Raw genomic sequence first — 13802 nt, forward strand, 5'->3', positions numbered from 1 at the left:
TTCCTTCCTTCCTTCCGTGCTTCCTTCCGCGCTTCCTTCCACGCTTCCTTCCGCGCTTCCTTCCTTCCTTCCACGCTTCCTTCCTTCCGCGCTTCCTTCCTTCCGTGCTTCCTTCCGCGCTTCCTTCCGTGCTTCCTTCCTTCTGCGTTTCCGTGCTTCCGCGCTTCCTTCTGCGCTTCCTTCCGCGCTTCCTTCCTTCCTTCCGCGCTTCCTTCCGTGCTTCCTTCCGCGCTTCCTTCTGCGCTTCCTTCCTTCTGCGCTTCCTTCCTTCCGCGCTTCCTTCCGCACTTCCTTCCGCGCTTCTGCGCTTCCGCGCTTTGCGCTTCCTTCCTTCCGTGCTTCCTTCCGCGCTTCCTTCCTTCTGCGCTTCCTCGCTTCCGCGCTTCCTTCCTTCCGCACTTCCGCGCTTCCTTCCTTCCGCCACTTCCTTCCTTCCTTCCTTCTGTGCTTCCTTCCTTCCTTCCTTCCTTCCTTCCTTCCTTCCTTCCTTCCTTCCTTCCTTCCTTCCTTCCTTCCTTCCTTCCTTCCTTCCTTCCGACCCTTCCTTCCTTCCTTCCTTCCTTCCTTCCTTCCTTCCTTCCTTCCTTCCTTCCTTCCTTCCTTCCTTCCTTCCTTCCTTCCTTCCTTCCTTCCTTCCTTCCTTCCTTCCTTCCTTCCTTCATTCCGCGCTTCCTTCCGCGCTTCCTTCCTTCCTTCCTTCCTTCCTTCCTTCTGTGCTTCCTTCCTTCCTTCCGCGCTTCCTTCCTTCCGCGCTTCCTTCCTTCCTTCCGCGCTTCCTTCCTTCCTTCCGCGCTTCCTTCCGCGCTTCCTTCCGCGCTTCCTTCCTTCCTTCCGCGCTTCCGCGCTTCCTTCTGCGCTTCCTTCCTTCCTTCCGCGCTTCCTTCCGCGCTTCCTTCCGTGCTTCCTTCCTTCCGCGCTTCCGTGCTTCCGCGCTTCCTTCTGCGCTTCCTTCCGCGCTTCCTTCCTTCCTTCTGCGCTTCCTTCCGTGCTTCCTTCCGCGCTTCCTTCTGCGCTTCCTTCCTTCTGCGCTTCCTTCCTTCCACGCTTCCTTCCGCACTTCCTTCCGCGCTTCTGCGCTTCCGCGCTTTGCGCTTCCTTCCTTCCGCGCTTCCTTCCGCGCTTCCTTCCGCGCTTCCGCGCTTCCTTCCTTCCGCGCTTCCGCGCTTGCTTCCTTCCGCGCTTCCGCGCTTGCTTCCTTCCGCGCTTCCTTCCTTCCGCGCTTCCTTCCGCGCTTCCTTCCGCACTTCCTACCGCGCTTCCTTCCGCGCTTCCTTCCTTCCGCGCTTCCTTCCTTCCTTCCGCGCTTCCTTCGGCGTTTCCTTCCGCGCTTCCTTCCGCGCTTCCTTCCGCGCTTCCTTCCTTCCTTCCTTCCACGCTTCCGCGCTTCCTTCCTTCCGCGCTTCCTTCCGTGCTTCCTTCCGTGCTTCCTTCCTTCCTTCCGTGCTTCCTTCCGCGCTTCCTTCCACGCTTCCTTCCGCGCTTCCTTCCTTCCTTCCACGCTTCCTTCCTTCCGCGCTTCCTTCCTTCCGTGCTTCCTTCCGCGCTTCCTTCCGTGCTTCCTTCCTTCTGCGCTTCCGTGCTTCCGCGCTTCCTTCTGCGCTTCCTTCCGCGCTTCCTTCCTTCCTTCCGCGCTTCCTTCCGTGCTTCCTTCCGCGCTTCCTTCTGCGCTTCCTTCCTTCTGCGCTTCCTTCCTTCCGCGCTTCCTTCTGCACTTCCTTCCGCGCTTCTGCGCTTCCGCGCTTTGCGCTTCCTTCCTTCCTTGCTTCCTTCCACGCTTCCTTCCTTCTGCGCTTCCGCGCTTCCGCGCTTCCTTCCTTCCGCACTTCCGCGCTTCCTTCCTTCCGCCACTTCCTTCCTTCCTTCCTTCTGTGCTTCCTTCCTTCCTTCCTTCCTTCCTTCCTTCCTTCCTTCCTTCCTTCCTTCCTTCCTTCCTTCCTTCCTTCCGCGCTTCCGACCCTTCCTTCCTTCCTTCCTTCCTTCCTTCCTTCCTTCCTTCCTTCCTTCCTTCCTTCCTTCCTTCCTTCCTTCCTTCCTTCCTTCCTTCCTTCCTTCCTTCCTTCCTTCCTTCCTTCCTTCCTTCCTTCCTTCCTTTCTTCCTTCCTTCCTTCCTTCCGCGCTTCCTTCAACGCTTCCTTCCGCGCTTCCTTCCGCGCTTCCTTCCGCGCTTCCTTCCGCGCTTCCCTCCACGCTTCCTTCCTTCCTTCCGCGCTTCCTTCCTTCCTTCCGCGCTTCCGCGCTTCCTTCTGCGCTTCCTTCCTTCCTTCCGCGCTTCCTTCCGCGCTTCCTTCCGTGCTTCCTTCCTTCCGCGCTTCCGTGCTTCCGCGCTTCCTTCTGCGCTTCCTTCCGCGCTTCCTTCCTTCCTTCCGCGCTTCCTTCCGTGCTTCCTTCCGCGCTTCCTTCTGCGCTTCCTTCCTTCTGCGCTTCCTTCCTTCCGCGCTTCCTTCCGCACTTCCTTCCGCGCTTCTGCGCTTCCGCGCTTTGCGCTTCCTTCCTTCCGCGCTTCCTTCCGCGCTTCCTTCCGCGCTTCCGCGCTTCCTTCCTTCCGCGCTTCCTTCCGCGCTTCCTTCCGCGCTTCCGCGCTTCCTTCCTTCCTTCCGCGCTTCCTTCCTTCTGCCCTTCCTTCCGCTCTTCCTTCCGCGCTTCCTTCCGCGCTTCCTTCCGCGCTTCCTTCCTTCCGCGCTTCCTTCCTTCCGCGCTTCCTTCCTTCCTTCCGCGCTTCCTTCGGCGTTTCCTTCCGCGCTTCCTTCCGCGCTTCCTTCCTTCCTTCCGCGCTTCCGCGCTTCCTTCCTTCCGCGCTTCCTTCCGTGCTTCCTTCCGTGCTTCCTTCCTTCCTTCCGTGCTTCCTTCCGCGCTTCCTTCCACGCTTCCTTCCGCGCTTCCTTCCTTCCTTCCGCGCTTCCTTCCTTCCTTCCACGCTTCCTTCCTTCCGCGCTTCCTTCCTTCCGTGCTTCCTTCCGTGCTTCCTTCCTTCCTTCCGCGCTTCCTTCTGCGCTTCCTTCCACGCTTCCTTCCGCGCTTCCTTCCTTCCTTCCACGCTTTCTTCCTTCCTTCCACGCTTCCTTCCTTCCACGCTTCCTTCCTTCTGTGCTTCCTTCCTTCCTTCCGCGTTTCCTTCCTTCCTTCCGCGCTTCCTTCCTTCCGCGCTTCCTTCCTTCCTTCCGCACTTCCTTCCTTCCTCCCGCGCTTCTTTCCTTCCGTGCTTCCTTCCGCGCTTCCTTCCTTCCTTCCTTCCGCGCTTCCTTCCTTCCGCGCTTCCGCGCTTCCGCGCTTTGCGCTTCCTTCCTTCAGCACTTCCTTCCTTCCGTGCTTCCTTCCTTCCTTCCACGCTTCCTTCCTTCCTTCCGCGCTTCCTTCCTTCCGCGCTTCCTTCCTTCCACGCTTCCTTCCGCGCTTCCTTCCTTCCTTCCTTCCTTCCTTCCTTCCTTCCTTCCGCGCTTCCTTCCTTCCGCGCTTCCTTCCTTCCGCGCTTCCTTCCGCGCTTCCGCGCTTTGCGCTTCCTTCCTTCCGCGCTTCCTTCCTTCCTTCTGTGCTTCCTTCCTTCCTTCCGCGCTTCCTTCCTTCCGCGCTTCCTTCCTTCCTTCCGCGCTTCCTTCCTTCCTTCCGCGCTTCCTTCCTTCCGCGCTTTCTTCCGCGCTTCCTTCCGCGCTTCCGCGCTTCCTTCCTTCCTCGCTTCCTTCCGCGCTTCCTTCCGCGCTTCCTTCCGCGCTTCCTTCCTTCCTTCCGCGCTTCCTTCCTTCCGTGCTTCCTTCCGTGCTTCCGTGCTTCCTTCCGCGCTTCCTTCCGCGCTTCCTTCCACACTTCCGCGCTTCCGCGTTTCTGCACTTCCTTCCGCACTTCCTTCCTGCCTTCCTGCCTTCCTTCCTTCCCTCGTTCCTTCCCTCCTTCCTGCCTTCCTGCCTTCCTGCCTGCCTTCCTGCCTTCCTGCCTGCCTTCCTTCCTGCCTGCCTCCCTCCCTCCCCATTTTGACTCTGTGTGTGTTGATGGCTCTTTACAAGCCCATGTGTTATGACTTTCATTTCCTTGTGAAGTCTGAATGAAACAATCCTTTTCAAAAAAAGATGTGATGCATCCAGGAGGTATCTTCATCCTAACAGTATGCTTTGTTTAGCACACATGCTATTGGCACATGCACGTGTTCTCAAAAAGGTACACTACTAGACAGGAAGGCTACAAATGAAGAAGCAAATAAAAATGGGAGTGAGGCTATTCACTCACCTGGCCAGCAATTCAGTCTCTGTGGTTTGCCCCTTACTGTCTTCTGAACTCTTCTTTCTTCATCAAAAGAGACACTGTTAGAGGTGAGTGATCCTCCTTCAAAAAAGCCCTTTACTATTTCTTAGCTTATTCTTAGCTATTTTACAGCTCAGAATTAATTATTGCCAGATGGTAAGGCTTTTAGGAGTAATACAAGTCCAAACTTCTCTTGCATTTCCACTAAGTATTTTGGTATGAGGGGACCGATCACTGTGGTCAGCCCCACAGTTTACAGGGTGTTGTAACAACTGCTCAGGTAAAAAAGGAAAAAAAATCTAAGCAATAAGATTATATGAGAAACTGAGTTAGAGCTGAAGAACAGATCACAGATCAGCAATCACAGTAAGTTAAAGGAGAAAATTAGATCTTTCTACAGAGACCCCTGGGCAGAACCAGAGCCAGCATCAAGATCTCTTGATTTCTACAGCACTGTGCTAATTGGCTGAAGTATAAAACCTTTGAATGTCTGCAAGAAGAATATTCTGTGTGAGAATGATAAGCAGCAGAAGTTACAAAAGGAAAATATATTAAAAGTAGGACAACTATAAAATTATTTTTCTTTATAGATCCCTCAAGCTTGCAATAGACAGCAGTTTAAAGGGTCAGTCAGGAGCATCTTCCAGAGCAGTGTGGTTTAGATAACTTTGCTTAGAGATATTCATGGTCTCTTTTATTAAATTATAATTTTATTAATCTTTTAACTCATCCATCTTTAATTATTTCCTTTAATGTACTGAATCAAAGTGGTTTACAGTTTAAATAATACTAGCTGAAGGAGGTTTTTTGTTTTTACACTTGCAGTGAGATTACTAATTCTTAATTGCTTTTATGAGAAATAGGGAATTACCATCCCAGGGCCCTCACAACAATGTTCACAATAATGTTTTTTGGAGGTTATCTTTTTATCCCTCTCCTCCTTTATTTGGCACAACTGTCTTGTCTTCTCTAGTAGGTAGTTCTATAAAAGTATTACTTTACCTGTAGTCATCTTTGTTCTCATTAGTTTTTTTTATTATTATTATTATTACTATACTATATATTTCTTAAAATTTACTAATTAGAGCTATATAACTTTTTATGTTTTGCACTCAGATTCTTTCACAATGACTTGTAAGATTCAATTTGACTCGCTGATGATACTTGCTTTCTGCAAAGACTGAGTCAGAGGCCATACTTGGGTTTTCCATCTTACTACCGATTTATCCAATGTTGCAGGAAGTCTGTATTCCCTAGATGCCTTTAGGAACTGCGTGTCCAAAATAATTCTGTGTGGTGCAGCATCCACATTTCCACCATTTCCAGGGTAATTTCACAGTAGGTTTTGCAGTGCCTGTAACCTTTCCCATTGTGGAGTCTGCTTAACACCTCGACACTGGTGGATGTAGACTCTCCTCTCCTACATGCCAGCTTCACAGCAGTATTCCCACAATACTCCTAGGCACTGTCTGCTCCTGTACCTGCTCACTGAATTTGTCACAGGACTCTACCATATTTTTGAGACACTTTTATCTGCAGAGCTGTACTGATTACTCTCCAATAGAGTGTCTTCATCCTTTTGCTTTCTGCATTTCATCATTACACTTTCCACTAGTTGCCTTGGTGCAGATCACAAACCTACCAGTCTTGACTTTTCATATACTTTCCAGGCATGATTTTGTAATCTTCTGTTGTTACCACTGGGCCAGGATTTTCTTCTCTGATCATTCTGTCAAAGAGGCTGAGGATACCTGTTCATAATATATAGGAAATACAATCAGGTAAGATTTAAGCAAGATGTTTGTTTTACTAGAGTAATACTTGGTGATTTATTTCCTTTGGCTATCTTAGTTGTCAGTGTTGTTTCATGAATTATTGTTGCATCAAATGCCACAGTAGCCAACAACTCAGTCTACACCTACCTCTCAATACAACTCATTGATGTTTGATATTAAAAAAAAAACAAAACAAAACAAGAAAATCCACCCATAAATGCAAATTAGAATTGTCTCTGTTTATTTAGTATCAGCAGTGTTTTGCATCAAAACCTTTGGCTTATGAACAGTCAGGAGATAACATAAAAATAAGAGCATTTCCAGAAGGCTGGGATGTAACTTTTTAATGAAGGAAGCAGCAGCATGCATGTTACATGGGATTGTCTTTAAATACTGCCATAACAAAGTTTAAAGGCTTTTCAGAGATTCAGTTAATCTTTCTTAAATAACTTTGCATCTCTAGGTGTTTGATAACACCTACGGCCTGTCAAATACTTACTGTAAATACACAAATATTTTTTCAGCTGTAGATACTGCAGATTTTAATTGGAGTGAGGAAAACTGTCAAGTACATTTCTTCAAAACTCTGATTAATATTTTATTTTCATGGATTTTTTTTTCCTACATTTGTGCATTTGGCACAAAAAGCTAATACACAAATTGAGGGGCTGCATCTGCTTCAGCAGGAATAAAGCCAGTTTCTAAAATTGCAAGGCAGCATCTCTGATTTTAGGTAAAACTTGAAAATTTCATTCCTTATGGTTGTGGTGACAAGACTCTGAAGAGTACTTGTCAAAAGACTATAGTCTTCTCAGTATCAGGAACCAGGTTTTTCTTAGAAAAAGTTATGAACTTTCAACCTGCTGTAGTCAATATTTGTGATTTACACTGGGACTGCCTTAATTTGGTTAGTCAACAGGGGAATTTGAATTGTCTCCGTGATGTTTGACAATTAATTCTAGAGAATCTTTTTCTTTAAATAGTAGAAGGACTTGCCAAGAAGGAATTTACATGTCATAGGAGAGGACTGCTGAGTGATTGTCTCAATCTTTGGATGTAACTCCTGTTATGACATCTTCCATAATTAGCATAAGTTTCTAAATAGAAAATAGAGTTTTACAAAGATCCATAATAACTGTAAATATAGAAGCCAATTGTTTATGTTGTTAATTTTATTGTAGCAGATACGTGCTAAACTAATTTCAAATTTCTTTTGTAGTATCTTGTTCTACATTTTTGTAATGATCTTGAAGCAGCCTAGTTCTTACCTCTCTACCCATTTAAGACATTGTACTCCTTTTTTTCTTTGCACTCTTCCTCTCAAGAATCACTTACTGTAGCGCAGTTTACATGAATGCTGTTTATCCACGAATCCAAAATTAAATGTGTGTAGCATTATTACAGCTTATGCAGCCACTGGGCTATGGTGGTGCTTCTGTTTCTGTACTGCCTTCTAAATGCTTTAATGATAATACTCAAATGTAGGAAGCTCTCACTGTTTCCAAACCCCGAGTCCTAAAAAACAACTTCTCTCTAGTGGGACAGTCAGTATAGAGATTGAGCAATTTCCACTTCTATTTAAAAAAAAAATCCAAGAGAAGATCAGTGCCTCTGAGGTCTCTGAACTTACAGTGCTATCAGAGGACTTCAGGTACAAAAATATTGAAAGCAGTTGAGCAAAAGTTATCCTTTCTCCCCTACTGGTGCAAGGGTTATTTGACTCAGTTGAGTCTGATGACTAATTGATATAATTTTATCCTGTTCTTAGCTCAAGCACTTACAAGGCTAACTCAGCATTCTCTACAAGATTAGTCAGTCCAAATCATCTGTGGGGAGACACTCTGTAGGTGGGGGAAGAGGGGTCTGTGCTCTTGCCTGAAGGTTTGGGCATGGTCAAGGTGAAGAATCCAAACTCTGGTAGCTCAGACAGAGCTGGGAAATGGAGCCTATGTCTAGAATGATACCTTTTTGGTGTTTGCTGTTTTTGTTGTTGGTGGCATTTTTGGGAGTGTTTTTTTGGTTGGGTTTTTTGTTTCTTTGTTTTGGTTTGTTTTTTATTGGTGGTGGTGGTTTTTTGAGAGTTTTTTGTAGGGGGAGTGATAGAGGGGGGACACAGCAGAACAATATCAGTAAATTTTCAGTATTTCTTTAAAATTAAGATCTGGAGTCACATATCTGATTTTCTGAGGCAACAAATGTCTGTAACACATCTTGGCTAACACTTTGAAAGATGTTTTTCTAAAACTGATTTTTAAGTTTTAAATTTTGGTCTTCAGAAAATAACGTGCTAATTCATTATTAATGCCTGAACATAAACATTTTAACCTCTCAGCATTGCAAAGCACACACACAAAAAGCAATAGATTCAGTTCCTTTGATTTTGTGTTCTATTTCCCTTTTTATTTTTCCTTCCCTACCCACATCCCTATTACCACTGCATCTTCATCCTTATACATTTTGCTCACTATATCTCTGTTTATTCAGTGTATAAATTCACCTTTCACACTCTCTCTTTCCTTTGCAAACAAAGTAATCTGTCTCCTTGACCCTGACCCAACATGCAAATACAGCTCATTCATTTGACTTCCTCTCGAGGTGTATGGGGCGGGTCTTTAGAGCCATGGAGTAGTTCCCATTTGATCTTTTTCCTCTGATCAACCTGTACACTTGCAGCTTAGCTGAAGAGTCCTCAGACCTTCCAGCCTGTTGAGACACACGGCTTTCCCTTGAAGTGTGCAAATCACTCCTTATATGTAGGAAATTCACTTAGGCATTTTACAGTGACTTATCAACATCCACACGGCAAAATTCACACATCCAATCCTACAGTTCATATAATCCTTCCCAGAAAAAGACATTTGGTTGACCAAATGATACTTTTCTGGGTGGCAATCATAAAAATAACCCCTTACCTTTTAGGAGATCAGTTTTAAATAGAAGCACAGCATATAGGTACATGAGGTGTTAGCATTTCCATATTTTGTCTGAGAAGATTAGTTTCTAATCCAGACTGTTGAACAAAATTAATTTAGGGAGTATTCCCATTTTTTTAAGTTAGTTGGAAGGTTTGAGTGTTTGATAGCATTTTAATTGTATCTCAAGGGGTGATTCAAGGCAAGTGCTCAGTGCAGGTTTAGTTATTTAAATAATTTGCTCACTTCTTGGAAGGACTGAGGAAGTAATGAAGAATGACTGTGCCCTTTCAACACCTACTGATGTAAAAAACCAACAGTGAGCAGTAAATAAATCTGAGTTCTAGCAGCATTTTGTGAAATAAAATCTTGAGATTGGTACCAGAAATTGCAATATATGTGAACTGGCAACCCTCAGTAAACTTACATGGCACCCTCTTGGACTGCTTTTCATTTCAGAAATCATTGACTTTTCTCTCCCTTATATCAACAATCAGCTCTTTTAAAGAACATATATGAATTTCATGTTTCTGTCCAAATAAATGCATATAATATGTATTAAAAGATTTATGATAAATTTAGCAAAATGTGAAACCAGTAACTCCATCTATTTAGGCAGAGGTAAAACAAAGCCTTTCCAACATTTTTTTCAAGTGATCATGTCAAGGTTCATGTTTTGCATAACATCTTGACTAATGTTGTGCACATAGAGATAGAGTTCTAATAGTTTTATGCACCCTTTAATGCATGTATGTGAATAAGGATTGAAATAATCAGGGGTATAATCGGTGTTGTTACAAAAAAAACAACTAAAAAAAACCAAACCAAACAAAGCAAAGAAGCAAAATCAACTGCATTTGGAACACTACACCTCATATACCTCTGTTTTTAAAAGAGCTTACTGAAGTGTAGAGCTGTGCTAAATATTAATTTTTTGGAAGCTGTCTTACCTGGTGAACATTTTTACTTTTTACTTGGCTTTGTCTAAATTATTTTTGCAATTATTATTTTGTTCATGTTTTCTCCAGACTTAGGATGAAGATTTTGAAATTCATGTTTGGTACAGAACCTAACACATTTAATTCTTTCTGTATTTGCTGTTTGGCGTGAACACACCTTATATAAGTGTTATTTTGCATTTTCTTTCTGTTGCTAGAGACATTACATTTGCTTTATCATGAAAATTACTGAGTTTTTATTGTTTGATCTCCAGCCGTGACAGACATTCATTAAATACAATTCACATATAAACATTTCCTCATCATTAATAGCCTTCTTTTATTTTTAATTCCTTTGTTTACAAAAACACTGGTTAACTGATCTTGCTGATGAACAGTCTGAAGATAAATGAAAAGATAGATTTTACGGTCAGAGACAGTTAAACTGCTACCCTGATTTGAAAGGTGGTAAACCCAGAGAAAATGGAAAATATGCCCAGACATCCCTGGTATAGCAAATAGTTACGCAGCTCCCATGACTGTGCTGCCAAATACCACGGTTTGAACTGTAGATAAGTTAATTGTATTTTGACCTTTGATATAGTATGCAGACTCACTGTCCTAGTTTACAATACTTTAAACTTTACAAACTGTATATCATCAGATTCAGAAAACTTTATCTGGCTTTTCTTTGTTTTACTCTCTTCCATGACCTTGTCAGAAAAGAATACTCTAGAATTACTTTTTCTGAATTTCATATGATAGGTATAAGTAAAACCAGAAGATATCAGGAAATAAAACAATGAAATTTAGAAGCCATGGAGGATTTAAAGAAAAACTAGGAATTACAGCCAAAATTCTATTAGCTTTTCCTTGTAGAGTTGGAAGACAGTAAATGCTACTTTTCTTTATTTGTTCTTGCATGTCTTGAAAGCACTTAGATTACTTCCCTAGAGGGAAAGAGTGGTGAACATCTATTGAGGGCTTTTTTTTTAAGAATTTGCACAAAGGTAAATGCAGGAAGAATATTCTTTAGAAATTATAAACACAGTGTGCAGCATGAGTGATATACTTTCTGGGTAAACCAGAGAATCTCTTTTCCTTACATTTTCTGAGGACTAAAAGCTATATAGATCAGAATTTAGTACTGTAACATTCACTTATGCCAGAAGTTCCATAAAATTTAGTGGTGTGATCAAGTATTGTGACAACCTATCTATCAAAAAAAACGTAAATCTTCTTTTGAGTGTTCTCATAAAGTGAAATTAGGTAAAATGAAACAGTAATGTATATATTTTGAGTGTGATAGTATAGTGACTGAAGTTCTACAAATATATGAGGCCTAATTATGTAATCATTCAAGTGAATGCATATTCACTGAACTAAATGAGATTTAATTGCATAAATAACAGTACTTATGTACACATATTTCTAAACTGGAGACCAAGCGTATTGGTGTGATAAAAGTTTTAAACTAGCACTTCTGACCACTTTCTAAGTAAAAAGATCATCTCTCCTGCATTCATCTTGAAGACTTCCATACTTAATTACAGGAGATCTTTCCCTCAGTAATGACAATTTCCAAATAATAACCTTTGTAAAATAGTTATAATCTAAAATTTTGTAAAGCATGATATTTTCGTAGTTTCTCCATTACTCTGAATCCACTAAATGTGCTAAGGTTTCTCTCTTCTTGTTACCTACAACTGAAATAACTGTGATGTGAAGTCAGTCAGACATTACCTTTATAATTAATTCAGATCTAGAGTTCTGTTCTAAAGTGTACTAGAAGTTTAAATTTTCTGGGTGATACAAGCCATGTTCTGATATTATATAAAGTCATGTGAACACAGTATTTTTCATCCAAAATACATTGTGGAAGAAAGCTTGGAGCATTATTTTTTAGATCTTGCTCTCAATTCTACCTTCCATCTCACTAAATTTGCTGAGTTTTCTTACAGTAGGCTTTCTGCTCATGTGAAGGCAAGTTACACAATATTTGTCTTATGCGAACTGTAGTTCACTTATGTGATTTCCCTGTTGTCCAAATGAAGTTGAAAATCACAGGAACCTGTAATAGGTCTTGGAAATACATTTCTGCTGCTGAATAAAATAATGTGATTTGTTCAAGTTTCTCCTGAAGTCAGCATTGGTAAATAACATATAAACCATTGGTTTAAATTTTCTTGTCCCATGAATTGAGTTACAAATCTTTGGAAAAATTGACAGAGTTAATTGAAAGGAACTCATTTTGTTTCTCTTTTGCATTCAAGGGATTTTTTTTCTGATTCTCTGTTAATGGGGTCTCCTGTGTGAACATGAAATACTGACAGAAAGCCCAGCTAATATCTTTCCAAATTGTCACTAGAATCTGTCCAAACAGTATGATAAATGTCAAGTATCAATCAAAAAATAAAAGGCTCTGTCAGATAGAGATAGATACTGAGATGATGAGATTCATGTTGTTTTACATGCCACATACCAACAGGCTCAGGCAGTGAGTAGCTATTGTGGATGCTTAAAATGGCCAGAAATTCTATCTATTCTTCCAGTTTCAGTCTACTTGTCACATTCATTTTTAAGGATAGAGAGTAGAGTAGGATTTCAATCTTTATATCCAAATTTTACATAGTTAAGAGTTGGCCTGGAGGAGCACAGCAGCTCTTTAGTTCTGCCTTGAGTGTACCCATACCCTTTCAGCTATCTTTGCAGCTTTAGGTTTGCTCTTTTTCTTCCTTCCAAGATTCTTTTTTTTTTTTTTCTTCACTTAGAGTAAATTCCAGCATTAGTCTCACTTATTTCCACTGTAAAACTGTCATGTCTGACAACTGAACTTACACCTCCAAACACATTTCACACACTGTAGGTAGAGCTTGCTGGCATTGTAAGACCTGTAGTTCAGGAGACAGATTTTGGTGGTGCTCTGTCTGAACAGAGTAGGACTGAGAAACTGAGAAGTCAGGCTTCTTTACATTATTTATAACTCTCCAGCCTACCAGCAGTCATGAATAAAGGACCTTTGCAGATCACATTTTTAGGTAGATTGGTTGTCTTGCAAACTGAAGTGTTGTCTTCTAGAACTTGCTCTATTTTACCAGAAGTGTTCATATTGAGCTAATAGAAGTTGCAAAGAGGATACATGTTACTTGTTTAGTGTCCAGAGAACCCCTGAATAGCTTGGATTGGAAGGAACCTTGAAAGATCATCTAGTCCATCTCCCTTGCTATCGACAGATACATCAAAGATATGAAGAATAACTTTTTCTCTGCCCATACTAAGATATCTGTAATAATATCTGTAAGTTCTGGTTATTCCAAGTAAAAAATATATATATATATAATTGTTATTTATACGTTATATATTTTTATATATATATAAAATACATAAATATATATATAAATATAAGACTACTATGAAGAGAGATTGCCTTATAAAATATTCATTATTTTGTATATAATTAAAATTTATGCAAATCTTGTGGTACTTTAAGAAGTGAAATCCACAGATATATTTTCCAGCCGCTTGTGTATAAAGCTCCCATCCATATGGGATCATAGCCAGGGCAGTGTTTATCCAAGTGTGGAGCTAAATGCCTGCAGTGAGCACTCTTGTACATTTCCCTGTGCACTTTTTAGGATGTTCTGTTGCTTTTTGTTGCTAAGTTTGACCTAATTTTCACCAATGCATAAAAATGACCTTTGCTTTGAGATTTCCCTGCCATGTTGGCATGTCCACGTGTGCTCTGACTCCCTCCAAACTGTAATGTCAGTCTACCACTTGCTTGAGGTTTTCAGGTACCAGTCAAAATACTTTTTCATTATGAAAATAGGAACAGTTTGACTTTTGTGAAGAAAAAAGGATATTTGCTTTAATAATTATGAAAAATTTTAGACTGTGCTTTACTTTCCACTTTTGCTTCCTAGACAGAATAGAGTATATTTTACTTG

The 13802-nt window shown here is 42.2% G+C and overlaps 1 protein-coding gene across 2 annotated transcripts in view; it reads left to right on the top strand.

Moving 5' to 3' along the window:
• The window catches only part of TRPM3 (transient receptor potential cation channel subfamily M member 3), a 292975-nt gene that overhangs the window by 72832 nt on the left and 206341 nt on the right, over positions 1 to 13802 (top strand). The gene's annotated exons all lie outside the window — the stretch shown is intronic.

This window comes from Pseudopodoces humilis, chromosome 4 (genome assembly GCF_049639895.1).
Source record: "Pseudopodoces humilis isolate 2021_Gansu_Grassland_sample_001 chromosome 4, ASM4963989v1, whole genome shotgun sequence".
Classification (NCBI taxonomy): domain Eukaryota; kingdom Metazoa; phylum Chordata; class Aves; order Passeriformes; family Paridae; genus Pseudopodoces; species Pseudopodoces humilis.